The sequence below is a fragment of the Hemitrygon akajei genome, chromosome 9, assembly GCF_048418815.1.
Source record: "Hemitrygon akajei chromosome 9, sHemAka1.3, whole genome shotgun sequence".
Classification (NCBI taxonomy): Eukaryota; Metazoa; Chordata; class Chondrichthyes; order Myliobatiformes; family Dasyatidae; genus Hemitrygon; species Hemitrygon akajei.
This window is the reverse complement of record NC_133132.1, coordinates 15,533,958-15,555,671: the sequence shown is the minus strand read 5'-3', so window position 1 is coordinate 15,555,671 and position 21,714 is coordinate 15,533,958.

Sequence of the window (21,714 nt, the reverse complement as noted above, 5' to 3'; positions counted from 1 at the left end):
ACAGGAAGTCCGGAATCCAGCTACACAAGGCAAGATGAAGGCCAAGGTCTCTGAGCTTTTTGTGGAGCCTGGGGGAATTATGGTGCTGAATGGTGAACTGCAGTCCAATAATAGCATTCTCCAATAAACATCCCTCTTCTTCAGATGTGTAAGGATAGCGTGTAGAGCTGAGGCTATTGCGTCATGTGTTGATCCGTCTGTCGGTAGGCGAATTGTAGGGGTTCCACTGTGGGTGGCAGCATCCTGCTGATTGTCCTTGACCAGCGTCTCAAAGCGCTTGCTTGTTAGTGATGTGAGTGTCCCAGGATACCAGTCATTCAGACATGTTTCCTTGGTCTTCTTAGGTACAGGAAAATGGTGGATGTTATGAAGTGGGGGGGCAGTCTACATTGGGAGAGGGAGAGGTTAAAAATAGCTGTAAATACACTTGCCATTTGTGCCAAGCACTCTCTAAGTATAATGGCATGCAAAAATTCAAAAGTTCTGCTGCCCTGAATAAGTAAGTAGAAGATGCACTGATCTCCAAAAGTCATAAATTAAAGAGAAACATACATTTCAACATTTTAAGCAAGATTAGAATGTATTATTTTTGTTTTGTACAATTTTAGAGTGAAAGAAAATGAAAGTAGCTTCATGCAAATGTTTGGGCACCTCAAGAGATTTAAGCTTTCAGATAACTTTTGCCAGGGTATCAGTCCTCGGTAGGGCGATGGCTTTGTCACGAACACTCAATCCTGTTGTTATGAGTGATGAACAGATGTGATGGACAATGGTGTGCAGAGTTACCCATTCCCCCTCCCTGAAACCTTGAACTATCGCTGTTGCTATGCTGCTCATGATAGAGAGAGACGAAACACAGGCAAGAAAATTTGCTACCGATAAGAGGGGGAGAGAGACGGTTGATTAACTGTATTATGACTCTTCCTGGGTTATTTACTTTCTACTACAAGGTCTGTACTTGGCTTGTTAACATTCCTCAGGAGATAGCAGGAGTGGCCGGATTTGATGTGCACGGTCATTCAGAGTTGATGGATAGCTGAGACCCCGTGAGTGGGGATAAAAAGACAGGTCTGGAGAGACACCCTTCAGACACACCAGTGGACACTGATTGAGTGTTGGGAACCCACAGAAAGGTGGGGGCTTCGAAGACCGAACCAGGAGATCGGTCAGTAAAGCTCACAGTGTTACAGCAGGGCCGGTGGGGACTTACGTGTGTGTCCACTCATGCCAGAGTGAGGAGTCCACCACAGAAGAACGGTCTAGCTGAAGACCAGAGGGGTCATAACTGAATGACCACAACGATACGACGGATTAAGAAATCAAAGGAAGGTTTGGCTGCTGTAGCTGTTACCTCTCGCTCGCTCTCTCTCTCTTTCTCCAACGATTTCAACACAACAACCATAACTACTTCAGCATTTATGAACTGAACTTTATACTCTTCTATGACAATTCATTTACCCCTAAACATCGATAAAGCTTGTTTATTGTTGCTTATTATTATTCCTACACTTTTAGGTTTATTGCTGCTAACCTGTGTTATATGCATGTTTGCATTATTGGTATTGTTTTGCTTATTTTACTAATAAACACCTTTGAATATAGTACCACCGGACTGCAACGGATACTTCTATCTCTGCTGATCAGACACCCAGTTACGGGGTATGTAACAGTACTTTATTGTGTCTCTGTGTGTAACAGCGTGTCTCAGTGTGTTTTTGTGTCGGTAGTATGTACACACATGCCTTTGCCTGACCCTGTCCGTCTTCACAGGTGTCTGCATGCTTCGAATTCAATATTTCCCCCTTGGTGCAGTCCCTTCCCATCTGTCTCTGCGAAATTCACATCCTCTCGAACTTTAATTTCAAACATTTCACAAAATGGCTGCCTGACCATAGAAAATCAAGAACAGAGGTCAAAATAGAAATTGCAACTGCTATTAAATTACATACAAATGGAACAATCTTCAGATTAATCAGATCTCCCCAGCATGCACTGCAGATTATCACAAAGCAAATATAATTTCAGATAATTTTCAAACGGCTGCCTCCACTTAAGAAAATACCAAGAACAAATTTCAACGTTCAAAGTGCATCTATTATCAAACTATCATGTCAGTGTGCGCCCCCACATCCACCAACACCCCGAATCCACATGCACCGCAATATTCGCCGACAAACTCAAACACCGCTAACTCAGTTCATATTGTTAAATCCGTCTGCACTCTCACATCCGTGCACACCCGCGTACCCGTTGACTCGCCACAGGCACATTAGATTATTCCAAGGCAAAAATCATTTCAAACAGTTCACAAGACGGCTGTCTCAATGAAAAAAGCAAAAACAGTGGTCAAAGTTCACATTGCATTTATTCTTCAAGTCTCTATAAAGGAAACAACCTTCAGATTCGATACACGTCCACATTTACCGGCTGTTCAAGGTCAGTGTTCACCCCGATCCGCCAACTCCCCCAACTATTTACATATCTTCAAACCGCTGTGAACCTACAAATCTGTGCGCACCAGTAAACCCCCATTCAACCCCAAAATCAATATGCACCCTCAAAGCAGCCGACAACTCAAAATCCATGTGCATTCACACATTCCCTGACATCTCTGCACATCCACAAAGCTGCATGCACTCTCTAATCCGCATGCAACCCCAGATTCAGCGACAAACTTCGAAAAAAGCACAAATTCCCCATACCGTGTGCCGCCCAAAATCTGTGCATACGCCTGCACATTTGACCATCGTAGAGCAGGAATCATTTCAAACACCTCACAAAGTAGCTGGTTCCACTTTAAAAATAGCCAGAACAAAGTTACAAGTTCAAACATACGTTCACATGCGTACTTCAGCGCGTATCCCCAAATCCGTATGCACCACCACATTCATTTGCACCCGCAAATTATAGCACAATTCAAAATCAGTGTGTACACCAAGTCCGTGCGCGCCCTAATCCCGCTGATACCCCCCATACACATCAAATTATCTCAGGAGAAATATAATTTCAATCAGTTCTACCTCAATGATATAGCAAGAACAATTTTCAAAGTTAAAACTACATTTATTTAAAGTATTCTGTTAACCGTGAAATAATTGCGCACCCCAAATCCATGACACCTTCAAATCCACCAACTCTCAAATCATTCCCAAATGCACGACCACCCCAAACGTATCTTCACCCCCGCTACAGTGGGTGCTCCTAAGTCCGCCGATACCTCAAGATTCGCTGACAAACCCCTATTCCTGTACCCCAATTTTTGGCCAAGCACCACAAAAATGAACGTAATACTCAAATCTGTCTGCACTCCCAAATCCATAGGAACCCACAAAAATGAACATCCCTATCTGATTATCTCAGAGAAAGAATCATTTCGAGCATTTCTAAAATGTCTGCTTCCACCTCAAAAATAGCAAAAAATAGAGCAAACACGAGGAAATCTGCAGATGCTGGAAATTCAAACAACACACACAAAATGCTGGTGGAACATAGCAGGCCAGGTAGCATCAATAAGGATAAGTACTGTCGACTTTTCGGGCAGAGACGCTTCGACAGGACTAACTGAAACGAAAGATAGTAAGAGATTTGAAACTAGTGGGGGGAGGGGGGAATGCGAAATGATAGGAGAAGACCGGAGGGGGTGGGATGAAGCTAAGAGCTGGAAAGGTGATTGGCCAAAGTGATACAGAGCTGGAGAAGGGAAAAGATCTTAGGACGGGAGGTCTCGGGAGAAAGAAACGGGGAGGGAAGGAAGCACCAGAGAGAGATGAACAGGCAGAGTATGGGCAGAGAGAGAGAGAGAGAAAAAAAAACAACAACTAAATATGTCAGGGATGGGGTAAGAAGGGGAGGAGGGGCATTAACGGAAGTTAGAGAATCAATGTTCATGCCATCAGGTTGGAGGCTACCCAGCCGGTATATAAGGTGTTGTTCCTCCAACCTGAGTTTGGATTCATTTTGACAGTAGAGAAGGCCATGGATCGACATATCAGAATGGGAATGGGACATAGAATTAACATGTGTGGCCACTGGTGTGTGGCCTGCTTTCTCTGGCGGACCGAGCGTAGGTGTCCAGCGAAACGGTCTCCCAGTCTGCGTCGGGTCTCACCAATATATAAAAGGCCACACCAGGAGCACCGGGCGCATTATACCACACCAGCCGACTCACAGGTGAAGTGTCGCCTCACCTGGAAGGACTGTCTGGGGCCCTGAATGGTAGGGAGAGAGGAAGTGTAAGAGCAGGTGTAGCACTTGTTCCGCTTACAAGGATAAAAGGCAGGAGGGAGATCGGTGGGAAGGGATGGAACGAGTGGACAAGGGAGTCGCGTAGGGAGCGATTCCTGCGAAAAGCAGAAAGAGGGGGAAGGGAAAGCTGTGCTTGGTAGTGGGATCCCGTTGGAGGTGGCGGAAGTTACAGAGAATTATACGTTGGACACGGAGGCTGGTGGGGTGGTAGGTGAGAAGAAGGGGAACCCTATCCCCAGTGGGGTGGCGGGCGAATGGGGTGAGGGCAGATGTGCGGGAAATGGGGGAGATGCGTTTGAGAGCAGAGTTGATGGTGGAAGAAGGGAAGCCCCCTTTGTTTAAAAAAGGAAGACATCTCCTTCGTACTGGAATGAAAAGCCTCATCCTAAGAGCAGATGCGGCGGAGGCCGAGGAATTGTGGGAAGGGGATAGCATTTTTGCAATAGACAGGGTGGGAAGAGGAATAGTCCATGTAGCTGTGAGAGTCTGTAGGCTTATGGTAGATATCAGTAGATAGGCCATCTCCAGAGATGGAGACAGAAAGATCAAGAAAGGGGAGGGAGGTGTCAGAAATGGACCAGGTAAATTTGAGGGCAGGGATAAAGTTGGAAGCAAAGTTAGTGAAGTCAACGAGCTCAGCATTAACTTCATTAAGTTCATTAACATTGCCTTCCCCTCCCCCCACAACTTCCAAATCTCTTACTATCTTTCCTTTCAGTTAGTCCTGACGAAGGGTCTCGGCGCGAAATTTCGACAGTGCTTCTCCTTATAGATGCTGCCTGGCCTGCTGTGTTCCACCAGCATTTTGTGTGTGTTGCAAAAGTAGAGGATAAGGTTCAGTTGCATTTATTATTGAAGTATGTATCAATGAACCTTCAATAAAACAATTAAATCAAAATTCCCAAAATCTGCGCATATCGGCAGAATTTTGTGTACTTCTAAATCTATGCACACCCGCAAACTCGCATGCAACCCTCAACTCAGTGTTCACCCCAAATCGGTGCGTTTCCCCAAACCCATGCGCACAAAACTTGCTGACACCCTCAAATCTACCTACATACCCATATCGGCGTGCAACCCAAATATGCTGACTCACCCACATGCACATTAGATTATCACAGGGTGAGAATCATTTCAACTAATTTACAAAATACCTGCCTCCGTCTTAAATCAAATAGCAAGAACAGAAGTCGGATGTTCAAACTGCCTTTGTTATTAAAGTATCTATTCGTGAACAATCTTGAGATTCGTCACACCGCAAAATCCACAGACACCGCAAATCCTCGTGCATCCCCGAATCCGCCTGCAGACCCAAATTTGTGCGCAACCTGAATCCCTGTGCACCCTCACACAAGATTGCAACTCCTAAAGCAGTGTGCATCCCCAGGTTCACCCAAACTCCGAAATCAGTGCACAGCCCCATATTCGTCGACACACCCTGAAGCTTGCGCACATCCGCAAAACAATGTGCAGCCCCATTTGCACGTGCACGCACAAACCCGCTGACAATTCCACGTTCATATTTGATTATCCCAGAGAAAGAGTCATTTCAACCAATTCACAAAATAGCTGCACCATCTTAAAAGTTCAAAGTTCTAAATGCATTTGTTCTAAACTATTTATGTGTGTCTGGATCTCTGCGTGTTTATATGCGACTGCGTTTGTGACTGTTCGTCTTTTTGTGTATCTCTGTGTGCTTGTGCCCAACATCACAGCGCTCGGCCTTTGTTGAGACAGCGTGGCGACTGGGAACACTTGGATAGTGTGGAAGAGACCCTTCAGGACACCAGAGGGATGTGTGTACACTGGTTCAGGGAACTATACAGCATTGCTTTGTTTGTAAACGATACAGCGATATCAGGGGTTTTATTCCAAAGCGGGGAGAGCTCGGACAGTCTCTGATCAATACACTTCAGGAGATTGAACAAGGGAATGAAAAAGTCAACGTACGAGGAATCAGCGTTTGCTGGCTCCTGAACTCGCTGTGTTCAGAAAAATGAGGGAGAAAACAAATTGAAACCGACCGAATATTGAATGCACACAGAACACAGTGGAGAGCTGGGGAGATAGATATGAAAATGGAAAATGTGGTTTCCATCTCCAAAGTGTATGTGTTTTTGTGTTCGTTTCTCTATATGTTTGTTAGTCTTTGTGTCTGTCTTTGTGTGATAGAATGTGTGTGCTTCTGTGTCTGTGTGTGGGTAAGCCTATTGTCTCTACCTGCCGCTGCCCAAGTGAACTCGTGACCGTATCACTGGAATTCATTGTATCCCCCTTTGTTCAGTCCCTTCTCAGCTCCTTCCGCGAACTTCACATGCTCCCGACAATTCAGCTCCTCAGATCCCACCAAACGTATTTAAATTTTCAATGTCCTATTGCAAATTTATCGTTGCTTTTTTTCCCCCCTGCAGGCAGGGAGCACAAACTGTAGACAGTACTCCAAATTAGTGCCAAACATCCAAATTACAACACTTCAATATAACACCAAATCTGCTGCACTCCGTACTTTGATTCATGAATGCCAGAAGCTCTCTATACGACCGTATCTAGCTGTGATGCCACTTTCAGGTAATTATGAATCAGTGTTCCCAGATCACTCCGTCCTACCGCTCCCCTTGGGGCCCTGCTGCTTACCGTGCTTTCATAAAACCATTAGACCGTAAAACATAGGAGCAGAATTAGGCCACCTGGCCCATTCAGTCTGCTTCGCCATTCAACCATGGCTAAACTTTTTTCTTAATCTCCTTCTCAACCCCAATTCCCGGCTTTCTCCAGGTCAGCTTTGATGCCATGTCCAGTCAAGAACACATCAATCTCTGCCTTAAGTATACCCAACGACCCGGCCTCCACAGCTGTACGTCGCAACAAATTCACCACCCTTACCTTCAAGAAATTACTCCACATCTGTGTTTTGAAAGGGCACCCCTCTATCCCGAGGTTGTGCCCTCTTGTGCTAGACTTTTCCACTGTGGGAAACAGCTTTTCCATATCTACTCTGTCGAGCCCTTGCAACAGTCGAAAGGTTTCTATGAAATCCCACCTCATCCTTCTGAATTCCTGAGGGTACAGAGTCACAGCTATGGTAATCGCATCCAAATCACCCAAAGGGCAGATGCCGCCACATAAATTCAGTTTAACCCAGAGTAAGATCATTTCGAACAGTTCACAAAATGGCACCTGAGCATAAGCATAGCAAGAACAAAGTTCAAATCGTATTGATTATTAAACTATCTTTAATGGAAACAAACTTGAAATTCAACAGACTTCCAAATCTGCAGACAATTCCGAACCCCGAGACTCCCGAAATCCGCAGGCAACCCGAAATCTGTGTGCATCCCCCAAATCTGCATTTACCCAAAGTCTATGAGCATGCCCAAACTCACCAACATCCCCAAATCAGTGTGTACTCCCGTATTACCGACATACCCGGTACATCTACGCAAATCTACTCGACCAAAGCCCTCTGCTTCTGATTTACTTCACGGAAGGTCTATTTCAACATGTGAAATATCAACAGCTTTTGCAGCCGAACAGACAACCCAATCATTCCGCAAAATACCTCTTTGTGCAGAGATCTATCCGAAAAATAAATGGAAACCATTGCTTTGTATATAAAGGAATGTTTGATGTTTCCAACAGTAAAGAAGACCTGTTGTAAGAATGACCTTTCTTTAATACTCATCAAAACTGAGAAGGAATCTGAACAAATTAAAACTTGCCTGTAAGCCTAAAATGCTGGCAAACAATTCTACAGAATATACTGATAAATAGCAGATAGGCCGCCTTTATTTTCAATTATTACTTGCAATTCGGACACAAAAACAGCTACACCAGCATTCATTGACCCATCTGCAAAAACTGTTTAACATATCACAATAATTTACCCTCACATACTGATGAACCAATGGACTCTCAGGCATTACGGATTCCAGACACTTCATTGAAATTAAGCAGGGTCGGGTTACCAAGAACATGACAGTAGGACATATTGCATAGACCAATAGACCCATATTCCAAGCGTGGTAAGAACCCACCCAGCTAAAACTAGAAACACTTTTCTTGCTATATTCCTAAAACTCCTCCAACACACCTTTAACAGGATGATCATTTCTTTGCCCCATCAATTTAAGCAAGACTGTTAACTTCAATTTCAACCTCCACAATTCAGTAAGGGTAACTGTCCCATTTCAACCAGTAACGCCGAAACAGAGGAGACCTTACTGAACCACAACACCATCTCAAAGCTTGTGTTTGCATCACACCCAAACATTTAAAGTTGAAGATGAAGCTGATCCATCAGCCACACAGACAGAATCAAGTAATGATCTGAGAAAACAAATGTAAATAGTCAACAGAGATTATCGATTATCACCCCAAGGATACACACATGGACACCTGGAATATTTATTGCTTCGTTATATTTATCAATCCTTCTACAGATATGGTGCTTCCAAATCATCTTTTTATCCATCCGCATGGCTAGAAATCTTACCGCTGACACTTCCTCAAAAGTTTGATAATATCATTTCAAGTAAGGTGCCAGTCTATTAATATTATTTGTGAAACATATAACTTGTGTTTTAGCTTCTGAAAGATTTAATATTCCTCAATTTACCGAGTCTTTGATCCTATTAATTGGAATTGTATCCTATATACAGTAAAATTGAATTTTCTACCTCTCATCCACATAGCTCCAAAATCTGCATATGGCGAATTAGACACCCGAACACCTATCTCAGAGAAAATATTATTAATCATAATATTAAGTAATAAGTTGCTGCAAATACTCCTTGTGGTGTCCCGTTCTCTATCTCATAAATACACGAATATAACTTGCCCTCTCTTAACTGAACCAGATAAAGACTAAGGATAGGATTATACAATCCCCATACTTCTAATCTCCACAATCAATCTGAAATAGCATTTCACATCCCTTTTCAATATCAAAAACTGCTGCTGTTACAAATCTTTCTTTATCGCTGCTTTCCCAGTACCTTCTTCCAAAACCGAGTCCAATGTCATTCCGCCTTTCTGAAATGCATTCTGATAAAGCGCTAAATCATCTATCTCTTCCAAAATATAAATTAAAAGCTCTATTACCATACCTTTCATAAGTTTACATAAATGAGATATTAATGATATCGACCTAGAACTAGAAGGATCAGACGGAGAGTTCCCGGATTTTAGAATAGGCACATTTTGCAGAAGTTGTGAAAATTAACTTCTTCAACACGCCTACCTGTTGAATAAAATATTTCTACTACAAATGCCACAGACGTTTCTTTCACATTCACGACTCCATACCCTGCCTCTTTGCTTATGAAACTGGCAACACCACCATTTTATCAAATGACCTATCACGACTAATAGCAATAATAACCCTACACAGAGAAAACTTAAAACTTATAACTTAAAACAACCAGTTTTCCAGAAAACAAATGACATCGGGAGGACCTGACAAATCAGAAATAAACCTGTTAAAGACCATTAGACTTCAGGGTTCTCACATTCCGTTGCAATATTTGTAATTCCATTTTGGGCCTGCACTAGTCGACTGGGATACAAATAGCCCACCCATCAGAGCTTCAGTTACAGCTTCCTACTTAACACCAATTACACTAAGATAACCTTCTGCAATCTTCACAATAATTGCAATTTCTTCTGTACGACTAGATGTCTGAACAGTACAATTCACCACATACATTATGAAACATCACCGACTTCATTTTATACAGCAGTAGTATATATTGAGTGAGCGAACTGTGATGCCGACATATATTCACTGATGTCACTGTCTGTTCTCTGACTGAGAACTCTTTATCAGCATTAACTTGAACTATTTGAAGGCTCACTGACGTTCATTTTAACTAATCACCGTGTAAGTTCTTCGTTGGTCAACAAACACCTCAGCCAGTAAGAGCAGCCGACAAAGGCCGGTCTGCTCTCCGATAGGTTAGGTGGGAATCTGCAGCATTCTCAGCCCCCATCCTCTTCTGCTCCATCCCCTTAGCAGAGTTCAGCGAGTTACCGGGTTCTCCTCCATTTGACGGTTTTATTTTAGATAAGACTGGATTAAATAAGATTTATTTTAATTCTGACATCCATCTCACAACATAAGATAATAAAGATCTTTATGTTGCCTTTCCCTCGTAATATATAGTTTTCAAGTGCCAGCAGTACTTCGAAACATTAATTTAGCTCTGCGGTTCCTACACTCCAAAATTTTATCTCCTAAGCAACAGTCTCTCCGAGTCCATGTTGTTACCGCAATATATAAAACCTTCAGCATTCTCCGCTACAATGACGGGTCTGTCTGGATGAGTGGGTCGACAAGGAGCCCACTGGAAAACCTGCTGTCAACTGCAAAGTTGCGGCTCAACGGTTACTCGGGTCCGTCGTTATCATCCAATCGGCGCGCAGTGACAGAGCACGTACAAACAATGTTTCCACTCTCCGTAGAGAAGCCTGCCTGACCCAGCAGAGCATCAGATATCTGAAGTTCACTCAATCCGATTGAACACATTTCTCTGTATGCATATCAACTAAAAATACTCAGAGTTTCTGCACATGAACCTTACTCTTCTTTGCTTCCTTGCAGTTAATTTAGTGGCGATTTTGATCCTGTCTGAGAGAAACTGCGAACTCTCTAAATGCAGCTCCCGTTACCTGGTGGGAATGGCAGCAACTGATTGAATGGGTGTTATTATTGCTGTTGTGCTGTGTGAGATCAATAATATTTATAGTTATGCCCTTCATTTGTTCATTACACCGGTTTGCGCCGTGATGCTTGTCCTGAGGCTCGGAACCATGGACTGTTCTGTTTGGCTCACGGTGGCTTTCACGTTCGATCGATGCGTTCCAATCTGCAGTCAAAAGCTGCGGGAACGATACTTCACCGAGAGGACAGCAACTATTGTAATTCTAATTGCGGGTTTAGGAAGTTGTGCGAGAAGTGTTCCATCCTACATTCTGTTTGAACCTTGCCGTATCATTGATAACGTACCCTTGCGATGCGTTTTCAGAATGAATTACTTTACTGTACCAATGTGGAAAGCATACCAATTGTTTAACAGTATCACCATACTGTCATTCGGTTTGATTCTACTTTTTAATGCTTTAATAGTCAGCCATAATATCGCGGCAAACAGAGTTCGCCGGGGGCTCAGGATTGCAGAGAAAGAAAAAGAATGATCCAGAAGTGGAGAGCCGGAAAATGTCAATAATTTTGTTGTTCGCTCTGTCAGCCAATTTCATATTGTTGTGGATCCCCTTTATTGTATATAGTACGAACTGGCAAGTTCAGAATTACTTTTACACAGACAGATATTTGAATACCCCGACGTATATCGTGCAACAGTTTGGGTTCATGTTGCAGTTTCTGGCCACCTGCACCAACACGTGTATCTACACTCTGTCACAGAGGAAACTCAGGGAGCAGCTGAAGGGTGGAGTCAAACATCGGATTACGTTGTGTAACGTCTCTGTAGGTAAAACGCAAATCGAACTGTAAGCTTCGGAGGGTTGCATTTCCATGTTATTTATATGTCTGGTAAATGTGCCTGTGCTCCTGCAGCCAGATGGTCGAATGCTAGTAATTTGTCACTTCCAGTAAAGTCTGCAAAATTAATTCCATTCTAGAAACAACACAACAATCCGTCAAACATGCTGTAATGATGCAAGGTTGTAATGCTGAAACTTTATGGAGCAGTGGGGAAGCTTCACTTGGAGTATTGTCAGCAGTTTTGGGCTGCTTACCTGGAGCGGATGTGCCTGTACTAGAGTGGTGTCAAAGGACGTTCACGCAAATGATTCCAGGATTTAACTGCTTTTCATATGAGGAGCGTTTGATGGTTCTTGCCTGTATTCACGAGAATTACAAAGAATCAGAGGTGACCTCATTGAACACTATCACAAGGATGTGAAAAGGATGTCTCCAAAGCTGGGAGAGTCTAAGACCAGAGGGTACAGTCTCAGAATAGAGAGACGTCCTTTTAGAACAGAGATGAGGAGGAGTTTCCTTAACTGGAAAATATTGAATTTGTGAAATTCTTTGCCAGGAGCAAGTATGGAGGTCAAGTCTGTATATACAGTATAATTCAGGCAAAGGTTGATAGATTCTTGTCTGGGCATGGCAGGAATAGATATGGTGAGAAGGCAGGAGACTGCGACTGAGAGGACAATTGCTCCAGCCACGAGGAAATGGTGGAATAAATTCGATGGGCCAAATGGCTCAATCCCACTCATGTAACGTATGGTCTCTTGGAATGGCGGAACAGACGGTGGGCGAATTATCATACTCTGCTCTTACGTCTTCGGCCCTTACCACGGAAATTATGTCAGGACAGAAAGAAAATCAGGTGATGCAAAGAAGAGGACTAAGGCATGAGGACGGCGGCTTATGGGGAAGAGGACCGAGTCTGCATCAGAATGGAGCGAGGTGGGGGGGGGGGGAGACAGGTTTCACAGGGTATCACTCCACAGAAAAGGGGTGTTGCATAGGCTGACGTTACTCGGCAGAAGTACATCAGCTGGACGTGTTTCCATTTGTCTGTGGAAACATGAAATAGAGTTAGAGCGGGAAACTGTAAAAAACCATTGATCAATTTATCAGGGAAAATGCTCAGTATGGTATTTCATCCCCGATCTAGTTTTGGAAAATAGCTGTGAATTTGCTTGACTTTTCAACGCCAACCAGGATTTTCTTTTCGTGTTAATTTCTATCGTAAATAGCATGCCTACACTGCAGAAGCGTTAAATCTTATATCTTGTGTCTGCTAATGTAACGAATTTAAAGTTTCACAAATTGCGATGATCTCGGAACAGAACCCTACCAACACTCACACCGCACGGGTGCTGAATTCTTTAACAGTAAACGAGAGAAATATAAAATGAGAGAGTCAGCGTGAAGAAGCTGTCCCACTGCGGCTTGACGGAACGTTCCCACATCCATTGCATTTTATGTTCCGTCCACTTGATGTCCCCATACTTCAAACAACTGACACGGTGACACAGAGGAAATTCAAGGAGAGAAGGAATTGAGTCAAACTTCTGGCGACATTATATGATCGGCTCTGTACGTTTTATTGGTAGTTGTGGAGGAAAATATTGTGAGTTAAAGATTTTGAAGGACAAGGTTTGAATATTGGGTTTTTGAGTATGGAACGAGTTTGCAGCTCAGTTTGTTAAAGGTATGGCCTTGGCTTTCAGCAGAGACGACTCTTAGTCTAAATACTTGCAGATGTTTGTCTTTTAAGAATCAGGGTCAAGGGTAAGAGACAACCTGTTTGTTCGTACAAGGCTTTGCAGAGGACTTAAGTTTTCTTTTAATGTTTGGCTGTTGCTGTTGATAAGGTTTATCTAAACAAATTACAGCTTTACCAGGACAAACTTCCTCCATTGGCAACCTACTTTAATTCTACTTCACTTTCTCATTCCAATATGACCATCCACGACCTCAACCACTGTCAGGATAAGGGGACGCATAGGTTGGAGGAAAAGCATATTATATTCCGTTTGCGTAGCCTCAAACCAAATGGCATGAACATCAATTTTCTTCAACTTCTAGTAATGACTCCCGCCCCAACACTTCAGCATTTCCCATCGCCTTTCCCCTACGAATGTTATCTCCTTGCCCGCTTATCGCCTCCCTCTGCTGCTACTCCCCGCTTTTGTCATTTTCACAAATCAACCCCAGCTGTTTGTTTCAACCATCCACCTCCAGGTTTCACCTAGCGCCTGGCGTTTCTCTCTCTCTTCACCCCGTGTTTCAAATCTACTCCTCAGTTTTATTTCTCCAGCACTGTTAAATTGTTTCGACCCGAAGCGTAGACTGCAACTCTTTTCCATAGATGCTACCTTGCTGCTGAGTTCCCCAGCATTTTGTGTGTGCAGCCCAATACTAAGTCATGTCAATATGATTCCTTCCTTTCTTCTTTTTACTCCCTTCTCCCATAAATCCGACCGTTTTATATATTCTGTAAAATTGTCTCCCCTTGTGTCCTTTATCCCACCATTCTTGCCAGAAGCGCCCAATTGCTAACCCTATAAGCCATTTAGCTTCTCATATGCTAACGAGATGGTCTTTATCTTCAGTTGAAATTTTAACAGCTGTATAACTAAACAGTCAACCTGCTCATCCCCCTCAAAACCTCTATGTGCAGAAACCCATAAAAAGGGAACATATAAACCAATACACTGAATATGAAATAACGTGTGATGAGTTTCCAACAGTAAATCTGATCGACTGCACGGATTATCTGTTTTAATACTCTTCAAAACCGAAGAGAATCTGAGCAAATTATAACTTTACCAGGACAAATTTCCTCCACTAACTCTAAGCCTAAATTATAATCAACAATTCTGTGTACATACTGATAAATTCTTGATAAGTTGTTTCTTTATCGTTACCTGCAATTCAGGTACAACAGCAGACACACCAGCATATCCTATTAAATTATCTCCTGATTCTTCTAAATTCATAGATAACATATCACAAAAATTTTCTTTAATATACTGATGAACCAACAGATTCTCAGACGTAACAGAATTATTAGTCTTTATTAAACTGTGTGACCTAAAATCAACTACTTACAGGCAGACAGCGTAATCTAACAATCTCATCTTCCCAGCGTGACAGGATCCCAGTCAGCAACAAAGAAAAACACTCTTCGTCTGATCATTCGAACATTCCTCGAACACAATTTTATCAGCATGATCATTTCTTTGGCCCCTCAATTTAAAGCAGTTTGATAACATCAGCTGCATCGTCCGCAGTAATGAGGGTAATAGTCTAATTTCAACCAGTAGAGCAGAAACAGACAATACTGCACCACCTCAGAAACTTAAAGCTTGAGCTTATATAACATCTAAACAACTTAAAGTTGAAGATGAAACTGATCGACAGCCAATATCAGGAACGGATCGAATTAAACAAATATAAATGGTCTCAATGATTTTCGTACAGCACCCCAAGAATACCCACAAAGTCATCTGAGAATATTGATTGCTCCTTGAAATCTATCAATTATTCTACAGATATGGTGCTTCCATATCTGCTTATTATCCATCCACGTGGCTAGTAAATTGCCCACTGACATACTTTCAATAGTTTGGCCGTATAATTTCAAATCTACTGCAAGTCCATTGAACTTATATATGAAATACATAACTTGTACATTAGCTGCTGAAAGCCTATTCTTCAAAATTAATAATAATTGTTAATTGCATCCAATGTGCAATATATTTGAAATTTCTACCTGTTATCCATAAAGCTCCATAATCTGAAAATAATCATTTACACACCCCCAGTAACTATCTCAGAGAAAATTTCATTAATCATATTATTATTATTATTATAAAGGATTAACAATGTCGCCGTGTGGTTTCCTAATCTCTCTCTGATGGAAATCTGAATATAAGTTGTCCACCCCACCTGCATATGCCGTACAAATTTCAAATTCAGAAAATAAATATGCGATCCCCCTCAATCTTTAATATAACGATTTAATCAAAGTGCTTCATCCATATGTATCATGTGCCGCTTCAAATATCAAAAAATTCTTTATCAAAAAATGCGTGGCTGAGCTATTGCAGCAGGAGACAGGGATTCAGATTTCTGGATCATTGGGACCTCTTTTAGGGAAGGCGTGACCTGTACAAAAAAGAACGGGTTGCACTTGAATCCGAGGGGGACAAATATCTTGGCAGAGAGATTTGCTAAGGTTACTGTGGAGATTTTAAACTCGAATTGCTTGGGGTGGGAGCCCAACGGAAGAGACGGAGGAAAGGCCTGTTGACTCACAAATACAGAAAGCTTGGAGGCAGTGCAAGAGCGAGGATCGCCAAGTGGCAGAGAAGGGATGTGCTCAGACCGATGATTTGAGATGTGCCTATTTTAAAGCAAGATGAATTATTAAAAGTGCAGATGAGCATGGAGCGTGGATCAGTACTTGGAGCGATGATGTTGTGGCCATTGCAGAGACTTGGGTGGCTCAGGGGCAGGAATAGTTACTTAGAGTGCCAAGCTTTGGATATTTCAAAAAGGAGATAAAGGGAGGGAAAAGATGTTTTTAAATCGGAGCTAGAGGCTGAGATTGAAGGAGTAAGGAATCTGGGACTGAAGCCATTTTTATACTGCTCGGGGAGAAGCTGGACTGCGCAGGCGCGAGACCTCAGCCAGTTGAGCGCCAAAAGTTTAAAAAGGCGACCACCATATCCAGCGGGCAGCGTTGAGAGCGGGCAGCAGCTTGAGAGGGAGCAGAGTGGGACGGCTCCAGCTTAACAGGCTTCGGCGTGAACAGGGAGAGGACAGGGTATGTTCTGGTAAGTATTGTTTTGTTTCTTTAGAGGAGAGAGAATGCCAGGCAAGGTGTTGGAATGCTCCTCTTGCAGGATGTGGAATGTCATGGAGACCTCCGGTGTCACTGACAACGACACCTGCAAGAAATGCATCCAGCTGCAGCTTATGTGAAACCACGTTAGGGAATTGGAGCAGGAGCTGGATGACCTCCGGAACATTCAGGAGAATGAGGAGTTGTAAGATAGTAGTTTCAGCGAGGTAACTAGGTCAAAGGAGCAGCGCACAGTTAATTGGGTTACCGTCAGGCGAGTGAAGGGGAAAGGGCAGGCAGAGCAGGGCTCCTCTGTGGCCATTCCCCTCAACAACAAGTATACCGAGATGGATACTGTTGTGGGGGGGGGGGGGGGTGGAGGAAATGAATTACCCGGGACAGGCTGCGGCAGCCGGATCTCTGACAGTGAGTCTGTTTCTGCAGTGCAGAAGGGCATGTTGAAGAAGAAGAGAGCGGTAGTGTAAGGGGGCTCGATAGTTAGAGGTACAGACAGGAGGTTCTGTAGTCGTAACAGAGACTCCCGGATGGTTTGTTACCTCCCCGGTTCCAAGGTCAGGGATGTCTCTGATCGCGTGCAGAGCATTCTGAAGTGGGAGGGTGAGCAGCCAGATGTCATGGTACACATCGGTACCAGTGACGTAGGCAGAAAGAGTGAAGAGGTCCTGAAGAGTGAGTACAAGGGGTTTGGTAGGAAGTTAAGAAACGTCCTCGAGGATGGCTATCTCTGGATTGTTATCTGTGCCAAGTGCCGGTGAGGGTAAGAGCAGGATGCTGTGGAGGATGAACACGTAGCTGAGAAACTGTTGTAGGGGTGAGCGTGTTTCAGATTTTTAGATCATTGGGACCTCTTCTGGGGCATGTGGGATCTGTACGAGAGAGACGGGTTACACCTGAACTACAGGGGGAACAATATCCTTGCAGGGATGGTTGTTAGTGCTATTGGGGAGGGTTTAAACTAGATTTGCAGGGGGATGGGAACCAGAGTGACAGTGCAGTGGAGCGGTGGTGAAAATAAATGACGTTAAAGTTCATGCAAAATCACACATAGAAGGTTTGTGTGTGGTGATAATAATCTTCTGAGGCGTGTCTATTTCAATGCGAGTTGTAATATGGGGAAGGATGACGAGGTGAGGGCGTGGATTGACACAAGGAGTTTCCACGTTATAGCCATCAGTGAAATTTGGCTACAGGAGGTGCAGAACTGGCTTAATGTTCCAGGTTTCCGATGTTTCAGATGTGATAGAGGCAGAGGGACGAAGGGCGGGGGGGGGGGGGGGCGGTGGCATTGCTAGTCAGGGAAAGTGTTACAGCAGAGCTCAGGCAGGACAGATTAGAGGGCTTGTTTACCTTGGCTATATGGGTTGAGCTGCGAAACAGGAAAGGTATGACCACATTAATGGGATTGTTTTATAGACCATCCAATATTCAGCGAGATTTGGAGGAGCAAAACTGCAGAGAGATAGCAGACAACTGCAGGAAACATAAAGTTGTGATAGTAGGGGATCTTAATTTTCCACATATTGATTGGGAATCACATACTGTTAAAGGTCGAGACGGGTTAGAGTTTGTAAAATGTGTCCAGGAAAGTTTTCTAAATCAATATATAGATGTACCAACTAGGGAGGATGCAATATTAGATCTCCTATTAGGAAACGAGATAGTGCAGGTGACGGAAGTGTGTGTAGGGGAACACTTTGTATCCAGTGTCCATAACATCCCTGGTTTCAACTAGATCATGGATAAAGACAGATCTGGTCCTCGGGTTGAGGTTCTAAACTGTAAAAAGGCCAAATCTGAAGAAATGCGAAAGGATTTAAAAAGCGTGGATTGGGACAGGTTGTTCTATGAGGGATGTGGCTGGTAAGTGGGAGGCCTTCAAAGGAGAAATTTTGAGAGTGCAGAGTTTGTATGACCCTGTCGGGATTAAAGGCAAAGTTAATAGGAATAAGGAACCTTGGTTCTCGAGGAATATTAGAACTCTGATAAAGAAGAAGAGAGAGATATGTAAGATATATAGGCAACAGGGAGGAAATAAGGCTCTTGAGGAGTATAAAAAGTGCAAAAGATACTTAAGAAAGAAATCAGGAGGGCTAAAAGAAGACATGAGGTTGCTTTGGCAGTCAAGGTGAAGGATAATCCAAAGAGCTTTTACAGGTATATTAAGAGCAAATGGATAGTAAGGGATAAAATTGGTCCTCTTGCAGATCAGAGTTGTCGGCTATGTAGGAACCGAAGGAAATGGGGCAGATCTTAAATGGGTTTTTTGCGTCTGTATTTACTCAGGAAACTGGGATGGAGTCAATGGAAATAAGGCAAACAAGCAGTGAGGTCATGGAACCGATACAGATTGAAAAGGAAGAGGTTCTTGTTCTCTTGAGGCAAATTAGAGTACATAAATCCCCAGGACCTGAAAGGGTATTCCCTCGAACTTTGAAGGAGACTAGTGTTGAAATTGCAGGGGCCCTGGCAGAAATATTTAAAATGTCGGTATCTACAGGTGAGGTGCCGGAGGATTGGAGGAGTGCGCATGTTGTTCCGTTGTTTAAAAAAGGCCAACATGTAATTGCATGTTACATTATTGGCCATAAGGGCTATTTTGTTGAAATGGAAAGATGCTTCTGCTCCTACTTTGATACAATGGTTCTCATAGGTCTTAGTTAGCAGAAAATCACAAGTCGAACTTCTGATCCTCGATTTGATTTTGAGAAAATATGGGGTTCATTTGCCCCCTATTATCATTTGATTTGAGTTAATTAATATGGATTCCTTCTGATTTTTCTTTAAATGGATTTGAGTTGGCGGATTGATGTTTTTCTTTTCTGGAAGCTTGTGTGATGTATAGCTCCGGGGCTCCCAATGGGTTTTTGTTACAAGGGAGCGACAGAGGAGAACCCAAGTGCAGGACATTGGCACGTCGACTCAGTTGGGGAGGCTGGCGTAGACCCGAACATAGAGCAGGAAACCAGAGGGATTTTGACAAGGAGACGGGATTCACAGGGATTCTCTAGAAACGAGAGCGGAACTTAGAACTACCGGTTCTAATCGGAACATGGAACGAAGTATCACACGAGAATTGACCAACGAACTGGCAACCTGTGATGGAGTCGTCCTCGTATTTATTTCCCACTCTCTGTTGAAGGCCAGACGTACGGTAATTAGGTAACTAGCAGCAATTGACTGAAATTGGGGCATGATCAGGGAGAAAGAAGTGTTAATGGGGAACGGCCAACCGGAACCATGACAGTACCCCCTCCAGGCCTGTCTGGATGGTCCCGACGGAAGTCCTGGATAAGGGAAAGGTCTAGGATAAAGGAGCGGGGGACCCAGGAACGTGGCTGAAGACATGTTGCAGAAGGGAGAGCTTCAGATTTATAGATAATTTGGCAGTTTTCCAGGGAATGTGGGACCGGCTCCAGAGGGACGGTTTACATCTGAACTGGAGGGAGACACATATTCTTTTAGGTAGGTTTGCTAGAAAGGCTTCAGCGGAGTTAAACTAGATACGGGGGGGGTGGGGGGGGGAGGGGAACCAGAGCGTAAGAACAGATATGTGGGAAAAGGAAGAAAAAGTAGATAGTAAAGTTGTTTGCACCGTTGGAGATAAACAGAGAGTAAGAGGTGGAGAATTTCTTAAATGCATTTATTTTAATGCTAGGGGCATTATAAGAAAGGTGGATGAGCTTACAAAATGGATTGATACCTGGAAATATGATGTTGTAGCTATTACTGAAACATGGTTGCCGGAGGGATGTGATTGGCAACTATATATTCCTGGATTTCGTTGCTTCAGGTGTGACAGAATCGGAGTGACAACAGGGAAAGGTGCTGCATTGCTTGTCAGAGAAAATATTACAGCGCTGCTCTGGCAGGATAGATTAGAGGGCTCGTCTAGGGAGCCTATTTGAGTGGAATTGAGGAATGGGAAATGTGTAGTAACACATAAGGGTGTATTATAGACCACCTAATGGGGATCGAGAATTGGAGGAGCAAATTGGTAAGGAGATAGCAGATATTTGTAGTAAGCACAGGGTTGTGATTGTTTAATTTTCCACACATAGTCTGGGAAACCCATTCTGTAAAAGGGCTGGATGGTTTTGAGTTTGTAAAATATGTGAAGGATAGTTTTTTGCAACGATACATAGAGGTACCAACTAGAGAAGGGGCAGTTTTGGATCTCCTGTTAGGGACTGGGATAGGTCAGGTGACGGAGGTTTGTGTTGGGGAGCACTTAGGGTCCAGTGATCACAATGCCATTAGTTTCAATATAATTATGGAGAAGGATAGAACTGAACCCAGGGTTGAGATTTTTGATTGGAGAAAGGCTAACTTTGAGGCGATGGGAAAGGATTTAGAAGTGGTCGATTGGGACAATGTGTTTTATGGGAAGGATGTAATAGAGAAATGGTGGAAATTTAAAGGTGAAATTTTGAGGGTACAGAATCTTTACGTTCCTTTTAGGTTGAAAGGAAAGGTTAAAAATTTGAGAGAGCCATGATTTTCAAGAGATATTGGAAACTTGCTTCGGAACAGAGACAGATCTACAATAACTATAGGCAGAATGGAGTAAATGAGGTGCTCGAGGAATATAAAGAATGTAAGAAGAACTTCAAGAAGGAAATTAGAAAAGTTAAAAGAAGATATGAGGTTGCTTTGGCAAGTAAGGTGAAAATAAATCCAAAGGGTTTCTGCAGCTATATTAATAGCAGAAGGATAGTGAGGGATAAAATTGGTCCTTAGAGAATCAGAAAGGACAGATATGTGTGGAGCCAAAAGAAATGGGGGAGATTTTGAACAATTTCTTTTCTTCGGTATTCACTAAGGAGAAAGATATTGAATTGTGTAAGGTTAGGGAAACAAGTAAGGAAGTTATGGAAACTATGACGATTAAAGAGGAGGAAGTGCTGGCGCTTTTAAGGAATATAAAAGTGGATAAGTCTCCGGATCCTGACAGGATACTCTCTAGGACCTTGAGGGAAGTTAGTGTAGAAATGGCAGGAGCTCTGACAGAAATATTTGAAATGTCATTAGAAACGGGGTTGGTTCCGGAGGATTGGCGTATTGGTCATGTTGTTCCACTGTATAAAGAGGTTTCTAAGAGTAAACATAGCGATTATAGGCC